An 18,710-nucleotide genomic window follows, 5' to 3' on the forward strand; every position below is an offset into this window, starting at 1 on the left:
CACTGGCTCTGAATGACAGCCAGGGAGGAACTACGTTGACAAAGGGGGGGGGGGGAAGGTATTGAAATGGAACGGCGAAAAGCCAAAGTGCATGATTATAGATGAGAATGGGACAAAGATTCCAATGAAGTGTCAGCACAATTTCCTTGCAAGGTACTGTCTAAGGAGTAAGAAACACCTGTGGCCAGACACAAACTAAACTTCTAATGGGTAACCTCCTGACAGCCCAGTCTGCAAGAGGTCTGCATATTTCCTTCTAAAGGACAGGGAAGACTTCTGGCCTTGGCTCTTTTTCCTGCCCTTCCCATCAGGGGATAGAGGCAGCAGGGATTCAGGGGTAGCGGCTCCATGCTCCAGGCTGCTGCTCAAGTGTTTGGAAATGGTTCCTGTGGCCCAATAGTTTTGAATGGCCACTTTCTGCACTATGTCCTGGAACATACCTCGTATGCATGGATTATGTTCTCTTCAGCATCATAAGCCAAGCACTAAACGCTCTCTCACAGTAGGGCAGTCTTTCCTTTGGGTTGTTAGACAGGAATTACTCTTGGTTAGCACAGAAGCAGAGTGGAAACTCACCACCAGTCCCTGGGAGCTCACTGTGTGGTTGACAGCCTCACTGCCCCACCCAGCCTGCAAACCAAGTCCTAGTTTGCAAATAGCACCTCCAGGAGCCATATGTGTGCCATTCCTCAAGCACTCCGGGCTACCCAAGGATGAAGGAAAGGACAGAAAACAAGGGGTTAAACTGGCAGAGCCGCCATCCATTTACAAGTATTTTAGTAAATTACAAGAAAAAAGCAGGGGCTTTATCTCCAGAAACCTCTGGACTCCGTTGCCTGGAGCCCCAACATCAGCCTGCCCTCCATAGTCATATGAGGCACAAATAAACATTAAATAAAGAGTAAGAGAATGGAAATAGATACACTGAGGGACAACGTTCCTTCTGAGAGATGAAAATGGGATAAATCTGAGGGTTAAATGACTAGTACAATCCCCTGGCAAGCTGATGGTCTCAGGAATAACAAACACATAGATAAGAAACACATATGGGCTAGGGCAAAGGGAAACCTCCATCGTCTACAGGGGGAGCCCAAAGGCAAGATATCTGTATTCCTACTTCACAAAGAGAGCTAAAGCTTCTGGTGTTCACTCTTCTCCTTTCCCACCGTGTCAGAGGGTAGAGGCAGCAGTGATTCAAAAGGTAGCAGGTATGTGCTTCAGGCTAATGCCCGTGTTTGGACCTGGGCTGTGGTGCAGTGGTTCCTGAATGTTCTCTTTCTGTTCTAAGCAGGTCCTCAAGAATACTGCACCTGGGTGAAGCAACTGCTCTTCAGGCTGAAAGCATCTTTAATGGCCAGGGAGGGAAACAAGTTGGCTAACCATCATTGCTTGTATCAGCCAGCCAAACACCAAGTACTGACAGGAAGGCAATCTTTCCTTTGGGATATCAGAAACTGATTGCTCTTGGTTAGCACAGACCAGAGTCAGAGTTCATTAGGAAGGGCTGGGCACTCACTCTGTGGAGCACAGCCTCATTGCCCTTGCTTGGGACCCAAGACACCCTTATCAATACAGCCAGGGAATTGGAATGGCTACACTCAGGGCCAAAGTTTTTCAATTCAGCAGAGAATGCGATCAAGCTGAGAACGAAATATCTAGCTCCATGGTCCTCTTGTCCCACAAGACGGAGGATAGCTCTATCCCAATATCAGTGACCCTGACTACACAAGGGCATTCAAGTGCTGGGTGGGCACTTTGAAATGCCCAGGGCTTACCTTTGTCAACATAGTACTGAAAGGCAATTTTTGAGGGACCTGTGGCCCAACGTAGCCTGGAGTGACAAGAATATGGCCTGACACCCATGTTAAAAGTAGAAAAAATGGCTCTGAGACACTGTCCCTGAATGGGCAACAGGGAGAATGTTGTTGCGAAAGAGAAACAGGATGGAGAAGGATACAGAGAAGATACAAAGTTCTTTCTTAACAGAAGACAATGCGATAGAGGGAAAAAAAAGTGACTAGCACAAACTCCTGGCAAGGTGGTTGCCTCAGGAGAATGAACAATGTGTGGGCTAGGACTAAGGGAAACTTCCTGCACTGTTCCTTCAGAAAGAGACGGAAAGTTTCTGGCATTGGCTTTTTTTCCCCTGTCCTTTGAGGCCAGTAATGACTCATAGCAGATACTGGCTTGTGGCTTACCCTCAGGTATTTGGAAAGTGGCTCTGGTGCACTAGAACTTGAATGGGCTGATTCCTGCACATAGAAGGTCCTGAAGGATACTGCAAATGCGGTAACTGCTCTTCAGAATGAAGGCATCTGTAGCAGCCAGTGGGTGGAGTTCTGCTGTCGACCTGATGAAGTTTGGGGGTGATGGTGGGGGTGGTCCAGAGCCGATGACCAAGAAAGATTTCTCAAAGACATCTTTGGTGCACAAAGGGTGGTTTTATTAAATCATGGGGACAGGACCCATGTGCAGGAAGAGCTTCACTGGGGTCCTAACGGGGAACTCATCATTATATACCATCAGGTTGGCAGGGAGTCAGGGATGAAGTCGCTAAAGAATGTTGGAAGCAAGGTTTTCAGGACCATGAGGGGCTAGCTGTTGCTAGGGACACACCATTTATTACCATTTACTAAAACTTCAGTCAAGAGATCCATAAGATGTATATTGGGGGGGGGGGGATCAGCTTGGAGTATGATTGCCAGCATATATCTTGGGTCAGTTGCAATAAAAGAAGTTGACTTACACGGTCCTCGAGGTTGGGATAATGTTAAGCTAAGGCTCTCTTTTGCCCCTAGCAAAGTGTCATCATTGAGGCAGCTGAGCAGTTAGAGGGAGGTCACTCTGCCCATTCCAGGGACTTGTCAATGGGCTATAAACAGTAAGGGAATTTAATGTTTCATTTGCCTTAGTTTCCCACATTACCATGGCAAGGGCTTAAGCCCCTTTTCTTTGATCTGGGGTAGTCAAGAGTGTCCAAGGAATAACACTCAGATCCCACCTGGGGTGGGGGTGGGGGGCTAGCTTGGGCTTTACCCCTCAGCCTGCCTCATGCTCCCTCATCATATCCCCCCTGAACAAGGTCAACCCTTGCGTCTTTAAGGTTGATGAAGATGGAAGGTTTCATCTTTTGTAGCTTCTTTCTGCTGACTAGGGGCATAGAGTTGTCCCTACCTATTTGGCCAATATTGGTCGGTTGGGGAATATATAGAGGAGATACAAAAGGTGGTGGCAGCTGAATCCAAGGTGTGCCTTCTTGAGTAGCAAGGCTCATCTCTTGGCTTGATGTGATTGTAGTGATGGAGTCTTGGCACCAGGCAGAGAGGCATGGGAGAAAGCAGCAAAACATAATTAGAATAACAAGAGAAAAGCCCCAAGAAAAGTCCTTGGGTAGTTGACAAAAATCCTCCAGTCCAGGAGTTTAGCCAATCACTAAAGGAAACAGAGGGATTCTTTAAATCAATTTCAGTGTTCATATCAGTTAGAAATCCTGGAATATTTTTGTGGTAATCTGGAATGTATATACAGCATTTTGTTAGAGCAAATTACAAACTCAGTGTCTACCAGTGCCGCCAGTGAGGTTGTTAGGTGGCAGGCTTGAAGCTTCCTCAGATGAGAGTGGGAAGCGACAACAGGAATCACAATGGTCTTTCCAGTTTGGAATTCAAATGTCTGTGGTGATCCTTTGAACGGCCCATCGACCCATCTTAAGAAGGAACTGTTGGCATAAACTGGGAAAGAAAAGTGAAAAAGAAAGGTACAACCATCATAAGAGAGGTTTGAGGTCTTGCACAGGTTCCCAGGAATAAGAAGGCACATGAGTTTGCTCACTGACTTCTTGTAAACAGGGAACATGTTTTATTTCCATACAGGAGCCCATGAAGAATGCCCCTCTAGCTTACTGCAGTGGGAGTACATAACATGACCCAGTAGGGGCCCTTTTATTTTGGAGTTAAGTCACCTGTTGCATGAGACTTCCCATGTTTGGAATAGACCAGGTCTTTGCAGTTTATATGGGGTGGGTTTCTGGTAGCTGTCATTTCAGGTTTTGGGAGGTCATGGCCTGCATAGAGACTTGTGAATTAACCCAGCTTCAAGTAAATAATAAAGCACTATTGTCTTTATCGATTGATAGGTCTACAGTGAGAAAAGTCCTTGCCTACAGTTTTTGGGGGAAACCCATCCCATTTTCCAGTTGTTTCAATAATATACCCACGGGGTCGAATTACTATCCCCACAGGATAACCTGTGCTATTGTGACAGGATCTCTCAAGTTTACAAGTGGTCTAGTTTAGGCAAACATTTGAAGACAACTTGGATTTAACATCCATAAATGTGCATTATTTTCTCTAAATCCCTCATTTCCAGAGATAGCCAAATCAAGACTAATTCATTTGTAAAACAAGTCCAGTCTTGTCAAATTTGGCCTACGTATTTACATAAGCTCAGCACGAATAGTCATTGATCATAAGGATCTTTTAAAGTTTGCTTTGCTGGGAACCCTTTATAAAGAATCTCCAGACTGAACTTTTGGAACCTCTCGAGGCCAGAAGCCAGGCCAAGTACTTCCTGTCAGACAGGCCTGCAATACCTGTGGAATTGGGTGAATTCCTCTTCACGATGTCGCCAAGATATCCTGAGTTTCCTGCACCTTCCAGGGAGTGCCATTCTTTACTCACCTGGTGAGGCTGCTGGAAACTCTAAGCAAGGTATCCAGCCAACATTTCCAAGGGGCTTTATTGGCTCCACATTTCATAAAGTCAACCTCAGTTCCTTAAAGCTGTAGGGTCATTTCCGAGTCTATGCATGTCTCTCAAATAAGACCTTCCAGTGAAGCCTTAGTAAACTAGCAGTATTTCCAATGGTGTCCTGTTACAAGGAGAAGATTCTTATTGCACTTACGCAAATCACTGTAATGGCCAAGAAAGAAAGAATACTCACTGCGAGTGTTTGAATTTCAGACGGTTTAGGTAGAGAGAGAAGTTCAACCCTTCAGTTTACAAGTGAATATTTGATGACATCTCTGTATATCACAGATATCTGAAGAGAACGTTTCCTTAATCTGGAAGAGCAAACATCAGAGAACCAGCAATATTTCCAACAAGAAACACTAAACGATAATCTTCCTCAATTCATTTAGTCCCATGTTCCTAATTCTTGCTCCGTTTGAATGCAGCTTTTTTAGTTCTCGAAATTCTTACCCATTTTAATATTAATCTGAAAGATTTCAAACGCCTGTGTTTGTCCTAGAAGTCCTTTTCTTGTGAGTCTCCTAGAAGATGAAATATGTCTTGTGAGAGAATAAGAACAATTATAAATCATAAAATCTCAGAAATGGACATTGTTAACGACCTGATGAGAGTTCATTCATTATGATGCAATTGACAAGGGAATTCGGTTATTTCTGTGGCACATAACGCTTTGATAGTCAGAATATCAAGGAAGGACCTTACAGAAGCACAAATTAAACTTTAGGAATTCCATGTATCTTTGAGCAGTGACAGCATTTACCCAAGCAATAGAACCTAAGGTTTACCATTAGTTGGCAATGCTTCTCCAACTAACTTAGCATACCACATAAAAAGGCCTAATTGCTCAGACTTCATTTACAATGGAAATCTTGGGGAAGTTTGTTCAAACCTTAGAAACTGAGAGACCGCATTCCAAATAGGATTACAGAGCATTACAAATCTTAAACTTTAAATTACTTATTTAACCAAGATGGCAATTAGGGATTCCAGAGGCAAATATGTAGCATCATATACTTGTTAGCAAAACCTAGCTCCTTTACCATTGAGAAGTTTTAACTTGAAGTAATCAAAGACTTGATAATCACGAAACCTAAAGCTCTGGTTTTCCTGGGAGACCAAAGAAGAAAGAAGAAAAAAAACCAAAACACTCTGTTTCCATTTTCTTATCAAGAGCAGATCAACAATCCAAGAAAACTTTGTCTTTCCAAAAGAGAAAAGCAGAATTTTAATCTTCTCCCAGTGTAGTTTTAAAATCCATCCATGGCGACCTTAGTCCTTCCTTACCACACATAAAATTCCTTTCCAAATATTTGCCTTCATGACCCTTCTACAACTTTCCTTTGCCTTCAGATTTTGTCCCAAGCCATTTCTCTCCAAACAACCTGTCTGATGTAGCACAAAATTACTTTCTTGTACCCTCAACGAAAAACATATTCCCATTCCTTATATCTTTCTTACATACCTCCTACTTTCCTATGCACAGAGTAGCTTGGCTTAATTCACTCAGTTGTAAGTACACTTAACAGAAGGTAAACTGCTAGAAACCTTAGTCTCCAATGAAAACCTAGTAGCCAGTTGAGAACCGTTTACAGCAGAATTCTTTAGATGGCAAATTCATGAATCAGTTAAGCACAGAGCATGTTTTCCAATTGACCCAAATGGCCTTAATTCCTCTGCAATAAAAAGTTAAAAGCACAAACCAATGTTCAGTAATCAAAGCTTTGCACTGCATTCCCTTTGGAAAAGACCTAGATGTCCCATGAATTTCATCTCATTTGCCATGCAAACTTTAAAGTGAAACGTTAAAGTTTCAGGTTGCCACAGACTTTGAGAGCTAGCTTAGCAAGTACCCATGAAGATTTTGAGAGAGTTGAAATTAACCATTATTTCAAGTCATCGTCTTGCTAGCAAATTGCAACCGAGATACAATGAGCTTATTTGACCTTTAGTAAACATTGGTAGAATAAAAGTTTCTATATGAATTGCTGGTAACTTGAAAGACAGCTTAATTCAACGAGCAAACTGAAATTAGTTTAAACGCCGAAATATTTCACCTACCTCCACTTAAAAGACAATCCATGTGTTCCCCATTCTCAGATTTTACCTGGGAGGACAGTGGGGGAAACGGAAGTGGGTGGTCCAAGGAGGGGGGTGCTCTTTGTTCCTTGACATTTAGGGCGGGAAGAGGAGCCCATGGTGCCTGAGGCACTGAGGATGGGCTAGGAACCAGTTATGTGTGCCACACCCAAGGTGGTGCATAAACCGGAGGAGGGTGAGGGAAAGGCAGAAGAGGTGAGATGCCAGCAGAAGGCAGAGAAGGAAAATTTCCCCGTTCTAACCTTGCCAGCTGGGACAGAAGAGCAGACGCCATGTCTTTTGTTCCACCAGAGTGGAATTAGGCAGTCCATATCAGGCTGGAGAAGACAGAGAATTTCCCCCAAACGAGTGGACTTTCGGCAGCTGCTTGGGAATATTCCTTAAGAGTCCCGACCTGAGGTAGACTAAGCACAGTTGGCTCCAATGACATCCCTTAACCCAGGAAAGGAATGAGGGAGAGGCCCTTACATCTAGTAGGCAGAGGAACAGAGAGAAAGAGGGTCCCCTTTTCAGGGATGGCCTGTGTTCCTTCAGCGACTGAGTTCTATCAGGAGGAGGCCTGTTTACAGATTTATCACCCAATATATTGGGGTTGGGGGGGAGCTTACTGGCCTGGTTACTGACCAAACACATCCTACTAGAGGCCCCGGAGTCCAGGTAGCCGTGAAGGCCTGGACCTAGGGTAACCTCCATCCATTTCCCCTGTTTAGTAAGGCCATGCAGGGTTAGAGAATCAGTGTTTTCTATGCTTTGCAATCCAAATTGTTTCCAGCGGCTTAAAAAGGCATCCCAAGGGCTCAGGTCCTGATCTCAGGGTCGTGAGTTGAAGCCCCCTCCACCCCCCAGCTTTGCCCTCACAGCGTGAAGCCTCCTTTGGATCCTCTGTCTCCCTCTGTCTGCCCCTACCCCACTCAATATCTTATAAATTACAAGGAAAGGGCAATCTTATCAACAGCCTAACCTCCAGAAACCTATTTGTTATGCCCAGAATTTGTGATCCCCAAAGACCAGCAGGGAGCTGAGTCTGATGCAAAAGTAAAGAGCCTTTATTCAAGCTAGCTTGAGCTCAATCCCCTACCTGCACCAACGCAGTGATGAGATGCTGGGGAGAGAGAGTTTCAAAAGCACAAAGGTTTTATTGGGGTCTAGGGGCAGTTGGTGAGGTAATGGCTGTGGCTTCAGTCAATTGGCTAAGGAAGGGTCGGAGTCCTGTTACGCAGGTCACTGGGCTTGTTTTGATCTGGAAGTTTGAACAGGTGAGTGGGAGGTTACTCAAGGGGAGGAGGTGTGGTCAAGGTTGCAGACACAGAGCAAGATGGAGTCAGCAGCGTAGGTCCGCCCTTTCATTCCCCCCTTGTCATGTAGCTTACGGACCCAATCATGGAACCGGCTGCATTTATGGTGACAAGGGGAACAGAGTTTGGAAGTTTACACAAAGTTCTGGAAACCAAGTGTCCCTGGGGTGGCTCTAGGAGGTCTGATTAAGTATTTTCCCTGAGCTGGTGTCTATGATCTGCCAGGTGATGTTTTGGGGGGCGTGGGGACTCCGGGCAGCATGAGCAATGACAAGCAGAGTTAACAGAGTTACCGATATTAGGTGGGTTGAACGCACTGTAGCTTGAGCTTGAGCGGGTTGTTTTGGTCCTGATTGACGGCCCATCGTGTGACGAAATCCTTCCGGATCGAGAAGGGGTCCTCTGGCCGAACATGAGCGTGATGGACCCAGGTCGCGATGCCATCTACTTTGAGAGCAGAGGGGGTTGTCAGCACCACCATGTAAGGTCCCTTCCAGCGCGGCTTGAGGGTCTCTCAGTGGTGCCTCTTGACGTAGACCCAGTCTCCTGGTCTGTACTGATGAGGTGTCGGGGTCGGGCCAGCTTCCTAGATGGAAGGGAGGCACGGCCAAATGTCCTCGTGCACCCACTGGAGCCCTCTCAAGGAAAGAAAAAGTTCTTGATCTTTAAACTCAGCAAGAAGTTCAGCTTGAAGGTTGGGAATAATCGGGGGTGGCCTGCCAAACATGATCTCGTAGGGAGTAAAACCCAAGGTGTAAAGAGTGTTCCTAACCCGGTAAAGGGCATATGGTAGGAGAGTCACCCAGTCCCCACCAGCCTCCATGGTTAATTTGGTAAGGGTCTCTTTTAAGGTTCTATGCATTCTTTCTACCTGTCCTGAGCTCTGGGGCCTATAAGCACAATGTAATTTCCAGTTTGCCCCCACCACCTTGGCTACTGCCTGTGTTACCTGCGAGATAAAAGCTGATCCATTGTCTGATCCTACCATGGCAGGAAAACCATACCTGGGTAAGATGTCTTCTAGTAGCTTCTTAGCCACCGTCTGAGCTATTTCATGCTTGGTTGGGTATGCCTCCACCCAGCCAGAGAAGGTGTCCGTAAATACTAAAAGATATTTATAACCATACTTTCCTGGTTTGACTTCAGTGAAGTCGACTTCCCATTGGGCTCCCAGTCTGGTGCCTCTGAGCGTGGTTCCTTTTTTATTTGATGTGGCTCTCACATTGGTGAGTTGGCAGGTCTTGCAGGCAGATACAACTTGCTCTATTTTGGTGTCCGGTTGGTGAATCTTGATTCCGGCATGTCGGATTAAGTCTTTTAATTTTCAGGCCCCCATGTGAGTAGACCGATGCATGTGCTCTAATATTGAGACTCCGAGCCAGTCTGGCAGCACGAGCTCCCTGTTAGGTATATACCACCATCCCTTTATCTCCCGGGCCATGGGGAGTTTCTTGATCCACTGTAACTCCTCCTGGGAGTATTTGGGCTGGTCTGGTAAAACTGGGTCTCCTGGGTCCGGTAGTTGTACGGTCATGATGGGGAATGAAGGGCGGGCTACTGCCTTGGCTGCCTGGCCAGCCTTTTGATTACCTTTAGCTACTGGGTTATCAGCTTTCTGGTGCCCTTGGCAGTGGATAATGGTTAGCTTGGCAGGAAGCCATAAGGCCGTAAGCAGGTTAAGTATCTCCTGCTTATTTTTTATAGTCCGTCCTTCTGCCATCAGTAACACCCCTCCTGATAAATTGCCCCATGAATATGAGCTGTGGCAAATGCATAACGGCTGTCTGTGTAGATGTTAAGCCATTTTCCAGCTCCCAGTGTCAGCGCCTTGGTGAGGGCTATGAGCTCTGCTCGCTGGGCTGACATTCCGGAGGGTAGAGCCATACAGTGTCCATTTCGGTGACCACCGCTGCACCCACATACCTGTGTCCGTCTCGCATAAAGCTGCTGCCATCAGTGAACCAAGTAGCCTCGGCATTGGGGAGGGGCTGGTTGGTCAGTTCCGTCCGGAATCCATGTACTTGTTCCAGGATTCCCGCACAGTTATGTAGTGGAACACCTAGGTCAGGGTCAGGCAGCAGGGTTGCAGGATTGAGGGCTGCACTAGGGTGGAACCGCACCAGTGGAGGGTAGAGTAGGAGGCTCTGGCAATGAGTCATATCAGGACCCCTTCAGTGGCGTGTGGGGTCGTGATCCAGATCTCCTTTCGTAGGGTCAGTTTGCTTCCTTGACTAGGAGTGCTGTCGCCGCAATAATTCCAGGCATGGCGGCCAGCCGGCAGCCACTGGGTCTAGTTTCTTGGACAGGTAAGCCACTGGGTGGTTCCAGGGGCCTAAGGCTTGGAGTTAGAACCCCTTTTGCTATTCCCTTATGTTCGTCTACAAAGAGGTGGAAGGGCTTCGTAATGTCTGGTAGACCCAGGGCTGGGGCACTTAGGAGGGCCTTTTTTAACTGATTAAAGGCAGTTTCTTCTTTTTCAGCCCATTTAAATGTTTTCCCCTCTTTGGCAGCTTCATATAGGGGGGCCTGATGATCTCAGCAAAACCTGGAACCCAGAGGCAGCAGTAGCCAGCTGATCCTAAGAATTCCCTTACTTCTCTTCAGGAGGTGGGAGTAGGGATCTTTAGGACAGTTCCTTTTCTGGCATCTGATAACCGCTGCTGTCTGCCCTCCAGGATATATCCCAGGTAACTTACCCTCTCCCTGCATATCTGAGCCTTCTTCGCAGATGCCCGGTACCCTAAGGCCCCAGGGTAGCCAGCAGGTCCTGGGTCCCTTGCTCACAGTCTTTGGCCATGTCAGCAGCAATCAAGATGTCATCTACATACTGTAGAAGGGTGAGGCCAGGGTGCTCCCTTCTGTACTCACCCAGGTCCTCATGTAGTGCCTCGTCAAAGATGGTGGGCCAATTTTTGAATCCCTGAGGCAGCCATGTCCAGGTAAGTTGCCCACTGTAGCCCTCCTCCGGATCATGACACTCGAAGGCAAACAAGGGTTGGCTCTGGGGTGCCAGCGGCAGACTGAAGAAGGCGTCCTTTAAATCTAGTACAGTATACCAGACCCTGGAGGGCGCCAAGGAGCTCAAGAGAGTATATGGGTTGGGAACAGTTGGGTGTATATCCCTGACCCTCTTATTTACTTCCCGGAGGTCTTGTACTGGTCGGTAGTCATTTGTGTGAGGCTTTTTGACCAGCAGTAAGGGGGTGTTCCAGGGATACTGGCAAGGAACTAGTACCCCTAGGCTTCGTAGTCTCCGGATGTGTGGCTGGATCCCCTTCCAGGCCTCCTGGGACATGGGATATTGTTTGATCCTTACCGGACTTTCTCCTGGCTTGAGCTCTACCAGGACTGGGGTCCTGTGAGCGGCTAGTCCTATCCCCCTCCCCGTCTCTGCCCAAACCAAGGGGAATTCTTGTAGCCATCTGTCTATATTATCCTCTCTTGGGAGCACCTCCTGGTGGAGGCGGTATTCATCCTCCAGTTTCATGGTCAGGACCTGGACGGGGTGGCCCTTGCCATCGGTGACCTGAGGCCCCCCCTCGTCTGAAAGTTATCTGAGCTCCAATCTTGGTCAGTAAGTCCCGTCCTAACAGCGGGTAGGGGCATTCTGGCATTACCATAAAGGAGTGGGATACCTGGCCTGTCCCCAAATCTACCGTTCTTCAGGTAGTCCATGCATACTGGCTCATACCAGTTGCCCCTTGTACCCAGGATTTCTTGCTGACTAGTTTTCCTTGTGGGGTGCAGAGGACCGAATGTTGTGCTCCGGTGTCGACAAGGAAGTCAACAGGGGTCCCCTCCACTTTAAGAGTTACCCTGGGTTCGGGGAGAGGGTCCGAACCCCGACTCCCCTAATCACTCAGTTCATCTAGCTCTAGGACTTTTACTCAATCAGTCTTTCTTCCCTTCCCGCCGGCCCTTTTCGGACAATCTCGGGCCCAATGCCCTATCTCCTTGCAGTATGCACACTGATCTTTCTGCAGCCTCTGCTTCCCCCCCTTGGTGGTTCCTTTACCTTTTCGTGCATCATCTGCCAGCTGCCGGAGACGGCGGTCTTGTTCCTCGGGGGAGTCAGCAGTGGTAGCTAATAGTATTCTGACCAGGTCTCGAGTCTGCTTACTGCTGGCAGCCACCATGGCGCGAGCCTGCTTGTCCTCAGGAGGCTCCCGGTTATTATATACCTTTTCGGCTACCACCAGTAAGTCCTGCAGACATTTTTCTCCTAGTCTACCTATTTTCTGTAATTTTCTCCTAATGTCTATGGCCGATTGGTTTACAAAGGCCATGATAACAGCTGCCTTGCTTTCTGGAGCCTCTGGATCCCTGGGGGTATAGGTACGGAATGCCTCCATGATCTGTTCTAAAAAAGCAGCAGGAGATTCATCTTTTCCCTGTTGTACATTTCCTACCTTGGCCAAATTGTTTGGCTTTCTAGCAGCCATTCGGAGACTCCCCATTAGAGTCAGGCAGTAGACCCGGAGCCTCTCCTTACCTTCTGCCATGTTGTAATCCCACTGGAGCCAAGTTAAGGGGAAGGAGACATCTATCTGAGCCTGGTTGGTGGTGGGATTCCCATCTGCGCCCAGAACTAGTTTTCGGGCCTCATTGAGGATTCTCTTTCCTCAGTCGTGAACAGGACCTGCAAAATCTGCTGGCAATCATCCCACATGGGCTGATGAGTAAAAAGAACAGAGTCTAATAAATCAATAAACCTTGCCAGTTTCTCGGAAAACTTAGGATTCTGAGCTTTCCAATTGTAGAGGTCACTAGTGGCAAAAGGCCAATAGTGATGGGATTGATTCCCCTCTGCGTCTGGGGGTCCGGTGGCTCACAGGGGCAGAATAGTGGAGTCGGCGGTGGAGGCGGATTGCTACCTCTGAGCCCTTTGTCTGGTAAAGGGTGGGCTTCCCACTGGAGCATTTCTGCCTCCTGCTCTCGGAATAGTGTCTGCCTCCCCCGGAGGGGGAGGATGGTGTTCTTCCGGCATCCTAGGGGGGTTATACGGGGGAGGAAAAATTAATTCTTCTTTAGTCCCCCCATGTAGGACAGGGTAGAGGGGTGTTGAAGGCTGGGTAAGACTTTTCTTGTTTTCCTTCTTCTTTGTCCCCTGCAAAGCAAGAATGGGTTTTGGTTCCAGAGGGAGTGGGGCTAGCAAGGGCTTAAGCCAAGAGGGTGGGTCTTCTACAAGGTCCTGCCAAGTGATAATGTAAGGGAGCTGATCAAGATGGCCCATCCTAGGCTGAGAGATGATACTCCTGACTTGGTGGATGGTAGGGAGGTCGAAGGTCCCCTCTGGTGGCCATCCGACATTGAAAGTTGGCCACTCGCTAGAACAAAAAACCTGCCACCGACCCTTTTGGACTTCCACACTGAGGTTGTTAGCTCTTCCCCTCACATCCTTAAAGTGATCAATCATAATACTTAGAGGAGTAGTCTGAGTCTGTCCCATAATGTCCATCCAGTAAGTCCACAGAACAAAACAGAGAAACACAGAAACAGACAAACACAGGGCCCCTAGAAAGTCTTCCAACTCCATGGAAGCAAAACTGAAAGTTCGACGATGGCCTCGCGCCAACCGGCGGGAGTGACCTGCCTCGTCTCAGACCTTTGAGGGGATTCCACGTCCCTCCAAAACCAATGAGGGGATTCCACGTCCCTCCAAAAGGGAGGATCAGAATGTCTTCCGAAACTCCCGGCCCATGGTCCTCCAGTGCATCCACTTAGACCACGTCGGGCACTACCAGAATTTCAGAAATGAGCTCACACAGAAAAGACGGAACGAACAGACACTAACGGTGGCCAGTCAGGCTCTCCGGCTCGGGAGTCCCTCGGGGGTCTTGGGGATCCTGGACAAGCTCCCAAATGTTATGCCCAGAATTCATGATCCCCAAAGACCACCAGGGAGCCAAGTCTGATGCAAAAGCAAAGAGCCCTTATTCGAGCTAGCTCGAGTTCAATCCCCTACGTGCACCGACCAGCGGTGAGATGCCGGGGAGAGAGAGCGAATTTCAAAAGCACAAAGGTGTTATTGGGGTCTAGGGGCAGTTGGTGAGGTAATGGCTGTGGCCTCAGCCAATTGGCTGGGGAAGGGTCATGGCCTCGGCTGATTGGCTGGGGAAGGGTTGGAGTCCTGTTACACAGGTTGCCGGGTGTGTTTTGATGGGGAAGTTTGAAAGGGTGAGCAGGAGGTTACTCAAGGGGAGGAGGCGTGGTCAAGGTGGAGGACACAGAACAAGATGGAGTCGGCTGGCATAGGTCCGCCCTTTCACTATTGACTCAGTTTGCTGAAGCCCCAACCTCACCCTCCTCTCCATAGTGATGTGGGGAACAAAGGCAAGAGGAAATGGCAGATAAAATAGAGGTTCCTTCAGCGCCTACATGGCTCAGTCGGTTAAGCTTCCAACTTTGGCTCAGGTCATGATCTCCCAGTTCCTGAATTCCAGCCCCATTGTCGGGCCCTGTGCTGACAGCTCAGGTTCTGGAACCTGCTTCAGATTCTGTGTCTCCCTCTCTCTGTCTGCCCGTCCCCACTCCTTCTCTCCTTTCCTCTCTCTCTCTCTCTCAAATAAATAAACATCTAAAGAAATTAAATTTGAATTTCCTTGTAACCTGCAGCTCACGGACAAATATTTGAGGCTGGTGGAGTCCAATGTTTCTCCTGGAACTCCCTACTGTCTTAATGTTAATGCTTTGCTAGAGGGAAAAACCACCTTAACTTGACAATAGCTAGGCCTCTGGTGTTCTGTGAGTCTGTAGCATGTGAAAGTCTCCTTGGAATCTTGCCAGTGGACTTTACCTTCCCCAAGCCTATAGTATATAACTGTCACTCTTCACAACCCCAGTGGGGGCAGCTCTTCCTGACCACAGGAAGATTCACCTTTTGGCACCAAAGAAGTCTTCAAGAATTCTGTCCTGGCCATCAGCTCTGAACCCCACAAACCCCACCATCACGCCCCAACACTTTATCACGCAAAACGTGAGAGTCCTGTCTACAAGCTCTCTACATTCTTACCTCAGATAGGTCAAGGAGTCTTTGGGCCCTCACCTTTTGTCCAGCCCTTTCCTTCAATGGATAGAGGCAGTGGTAATTAGGTGATGGTGGTGTTGGCTCTCAGCTAACACTTAAGTGTGTGGAATGGGGCTCTGGTCTTACACACTTTGATTGATCTTTTTCTTGGCTGACCAGCTCTGGCGTTGCAATATGCATAGGCAAAACTTCAGCTGCTAGGAATGCAGGCATTTCAGGAATCAGGGGGAAAGTGTCAGCAGGGTGACCCTTGTCATGCCAACCACAGCCTGCCAACCACCATCTTTTCAGTAAGAAGATGACAATGTTTTCTCAGTGCTATCAGAAACAGATTTGTCCAGGTTGGCACAGGAAGGGAGTGTGAGCTTGCTGTCAATTGCTGGGACAACTGCATTGCCCCTGACTCCTTACTGCTGATGTATTTACTTTGCCCAAGAAGTAAGGCAGACTGCTTTCAACACAGGCTAACCTCTTGTGCTGGGCTCTTTCCAGCGCCCTAGGGCACCTGCTTCCTGTTGGCAATGTACATTTGGCAGGGAAGCCCATGAGGCACCCATTGTCCAAGCGATCTGACATTCAGGAAACTTGCTATAAAAGACTTGACAATTAAAATCATAGGAGAGGCTTCCAGACTCCTGCTCCCAAAGACCCACAGTGATAACTGATTAATAAAAAAAAATTGATAATAATAATAAATTAAAAAAAAAACAGAAGAAACATACTGAAGGCCAAAAGTATTCACCTCAGGTGAAAATGGAATGAAGCTGGGACTGCTGACGTGAGCTCCATTTCCTAGGCAAGCTTTGTGTCCTGACAGAAGGAAACTCCTGTGGGGTTGCGATGAAAGGAAGCACCAGCCACCAGAACACTGCATTCTGACCTTGATAGCGCAGGAAAGCTTGTGGCTCTTGCCTTACTCTTCTCTTCAGTGAGTGGAGGCACTCGTGATCTCTCTGAATGTTGGCTTCGCTGTGCTGGCTGGCAGCCATGTCTGTGGAATTGGGTTGTGGTCCCAGAGTCCTTGAATGGATTCTCTGCCCTGACCATCTGGGGAAGAACAATACTCATGCTCCAACTTTGATCTTCTCAGAATGCAGGGACATCACAGGGGCCAGTGAGAACAAGGTAACCATCCCCCCTCAGGCCAACAGAAGCCTGCCAAGCACTCAGGTCTCCATGAAGGAGAGCAATGTGCCCTTAAGAATGGCCACGTGTTAGCTGGTTGTGAATGCTGGGCACTGTCCGAGTAACAGTTACATGGTTCCTGACTCTGATCTCTGATCTCCATCTCCCCTTGCACAGAAGTGAGGTATCTGGTTAGCGTTACTGTTAGGTTTAGGATTAGGTCCCAGGAGGCTCCAGGCAATTACCCCACAGCAGAACAGTTGTCTCCCCAAAAGACTGAGTGGAGTACACAAGGGTGTGTGCCGGTCAGGATTATTCTGTGGCTTCCAAGTCTAGACAAGTGTATGTTCCACCCTTCGTGTAGGCCTCAGGAATCCTCTCGTGCAGCTGCAGTTGCTCTTTGGAAATGACATGGTGATATCCCACATTCCATGTCGATCCCACATTCACCGATTCTTGAACCCATGTGCATGCTGTTGTTAGAAAATATACAAATGTATATTTTCTGTGGAACGATATCTCCATTGATGTCATTGGGGTGTTAAAGTGCCCTACTATGTTTGCATGAGTATCGATTCTTTAGGTTTTTACTGTTTTGTGTTCGATGCTCTCAGGTTAAGCACATATTTGTTTACAATTGTTCTTTTTGTTGTATTATACCTTTTATTATTATAGTGTCCTTCTTTGTCTCTTGTTACAGTTTTATTTTGAAATCTATTTGTCTAATATAGGTATGGTGACTGCAGTTTTCTTTTGATACTTTAGTTATAATTAGTCTCTTTTAGGGAGAGATACATGGGTCATACATTTCATTCATTCTATCACCCAGTGCCTTTTATTATGAGGAGAGAGAGCACAGGCACGGGATGGTGGGGTGGGGGTATGGGAGAAGATAGAAAGAAAGAGAATGAGAATGAGGATGTATCTTTGGCAAGTTCCATGCTCAGTGCAGAGCCCAACTGGGGCTCAATCCCATGATCCTGGCATCATAGCCTGAGCTGAAATCAAGACTGGAAATCTCAAGCGATTGAGCCATCCAGTTGCCCCTGTCACCCAGTGCCTTTGATTTGAGCATTTATTCTGTTTCCTTTCAAAGTAATTGATAGACATATACTTGTCCTTTTATTACTTGATGATGGTTGTTTCTGAATCTTTCTGATCCTTTCTTTTTCTCTTTTTTATGGTTTGCTGGGTTTCTTTAGTAGCACATTTGAAATTGCTTGTCTTTATACTCTGCATTTGTATTAGTGGTGTTTGATTTCTGGTTATGATTAGGTTTGTACCTAACCACTTATGCATATAGAAGTCTATATTAAGTTGATAGTTGTTTAAGTTTGAACTAGTTCTTACTCCTCTCCTCCCTGTGTTGTAGCTATGTAATGTTCCTATTTCAAAACCTTTCATATCATGAATACTTTGGCTGATGTTTTACAGATATACTCATTTTTCTTGCTTTTGCATTTCACACTTTAATATTGTCACTTTAGGTGTTTCTTTTGCACTTAAAGAGTCCCTTTCAACATTTCTTGCAGGGGTTGTTTGTTGGTTGTGAACTCAGTATTTATTTGGGAACCTCTTGATCTCTTCTTCCATCTGAATGATAGTGTTCTGGATAGACCCTCTTTGGCTGCAGATGTTTTCCATTCGGCCCCTTTACCAAACCGTGCTGCTCACTTACGGTTTCCAAGTTTCTTCTGAAAAACATGCAGTGATAACTTTATGGGGTTTCCCTTGTAGGTAAATTCATCTTTTGTTTTCCTGCTGTGAAAATTTTTATTTATCACAACATTTTGGGTTTTAATTACTATACAACTTGGTGTGGATCTGCTTCTGTTGAATATATTGTGGGTCTTTGCGCCTCCTGCTCTGGATCTGTTTCCTTCCCCGCATCAAGGAAGTTTTCATCTATTTTGTCTTCAAATAAATTTTCTGGTTCTATTTCTCAGAGTTCTGAGAATGAGAAATAGGACAGAAAAGACCTACTGAAGGTTCTCTGATGAGTCACTGGATTTGCATGCGTGGAGGACACATTTGGGACTCAAATGAACAACCTACTTTAACTTCAAAGAACTAGAAAAAAAACAATCTATGTCCAATGTTCTCAAAAGGGAGAAAGTAATCCATATGGTAATGCAAACCAATGAAACTGAGAAAATGAAATCTATAGAAAATATAAAGAAGACCAACAGTGGGTTTTCAGAAGAGTGAAACAAAATTGTCAAGTCTATACATAGACTATGCGAAGACATAGAGAAGACCCAATTCAAAAGAATTATAAATAAAAGAGAAGACATTATCTCTTATACCAAAGAAACATAAAGGCGACAAGGAGGCGACTATGGCCAAATTAGATGCCAGAAAACTGCCTACCTAGAAGAAATGGATAGGTTCTTAGAAACACACAACCTACCAAGA

The 18,710-nt window shown here is 46.7% G+C and overlaps 1 long non-coding RNA gene across 1 annotated transcript; it reads right to left on the minus strand.

Annotated features, from left to right (window-relative positions):
- Positions 1–2,859: 2,859 nt before the first annotated feature.
- Positions 2,860–6,292, minus strand: LOC122236414. Its single transcript, XR_006214469.1, has 4 exons — positions 6,214–6,292; positions 5,202–5,272; positions 4,942–5,062; positions 2,860–3,731 (listed from the first exon to the last, which is right to left on the minus strand). It is a non-coding gene; the product is annotated as an uncharacterized LOC122236414 (long non-coding RNA).
- Positions 6,293–18,710: the final 12,418 nt, after the last annotated feature.

This window comes from Panthera tigris, chromosome A2, assembly GCF_018350195.1.
Source record: "Panthera tigris isolate Pti1 chromosome A2, P.tigris_Pti1_mat1.1, whole genome shotgun sequence".
NCBI lineage: Eukaryota > Metazoa > Chordata > Mammalia > Carnivora > Felidae > Panthera > Panthera tigris.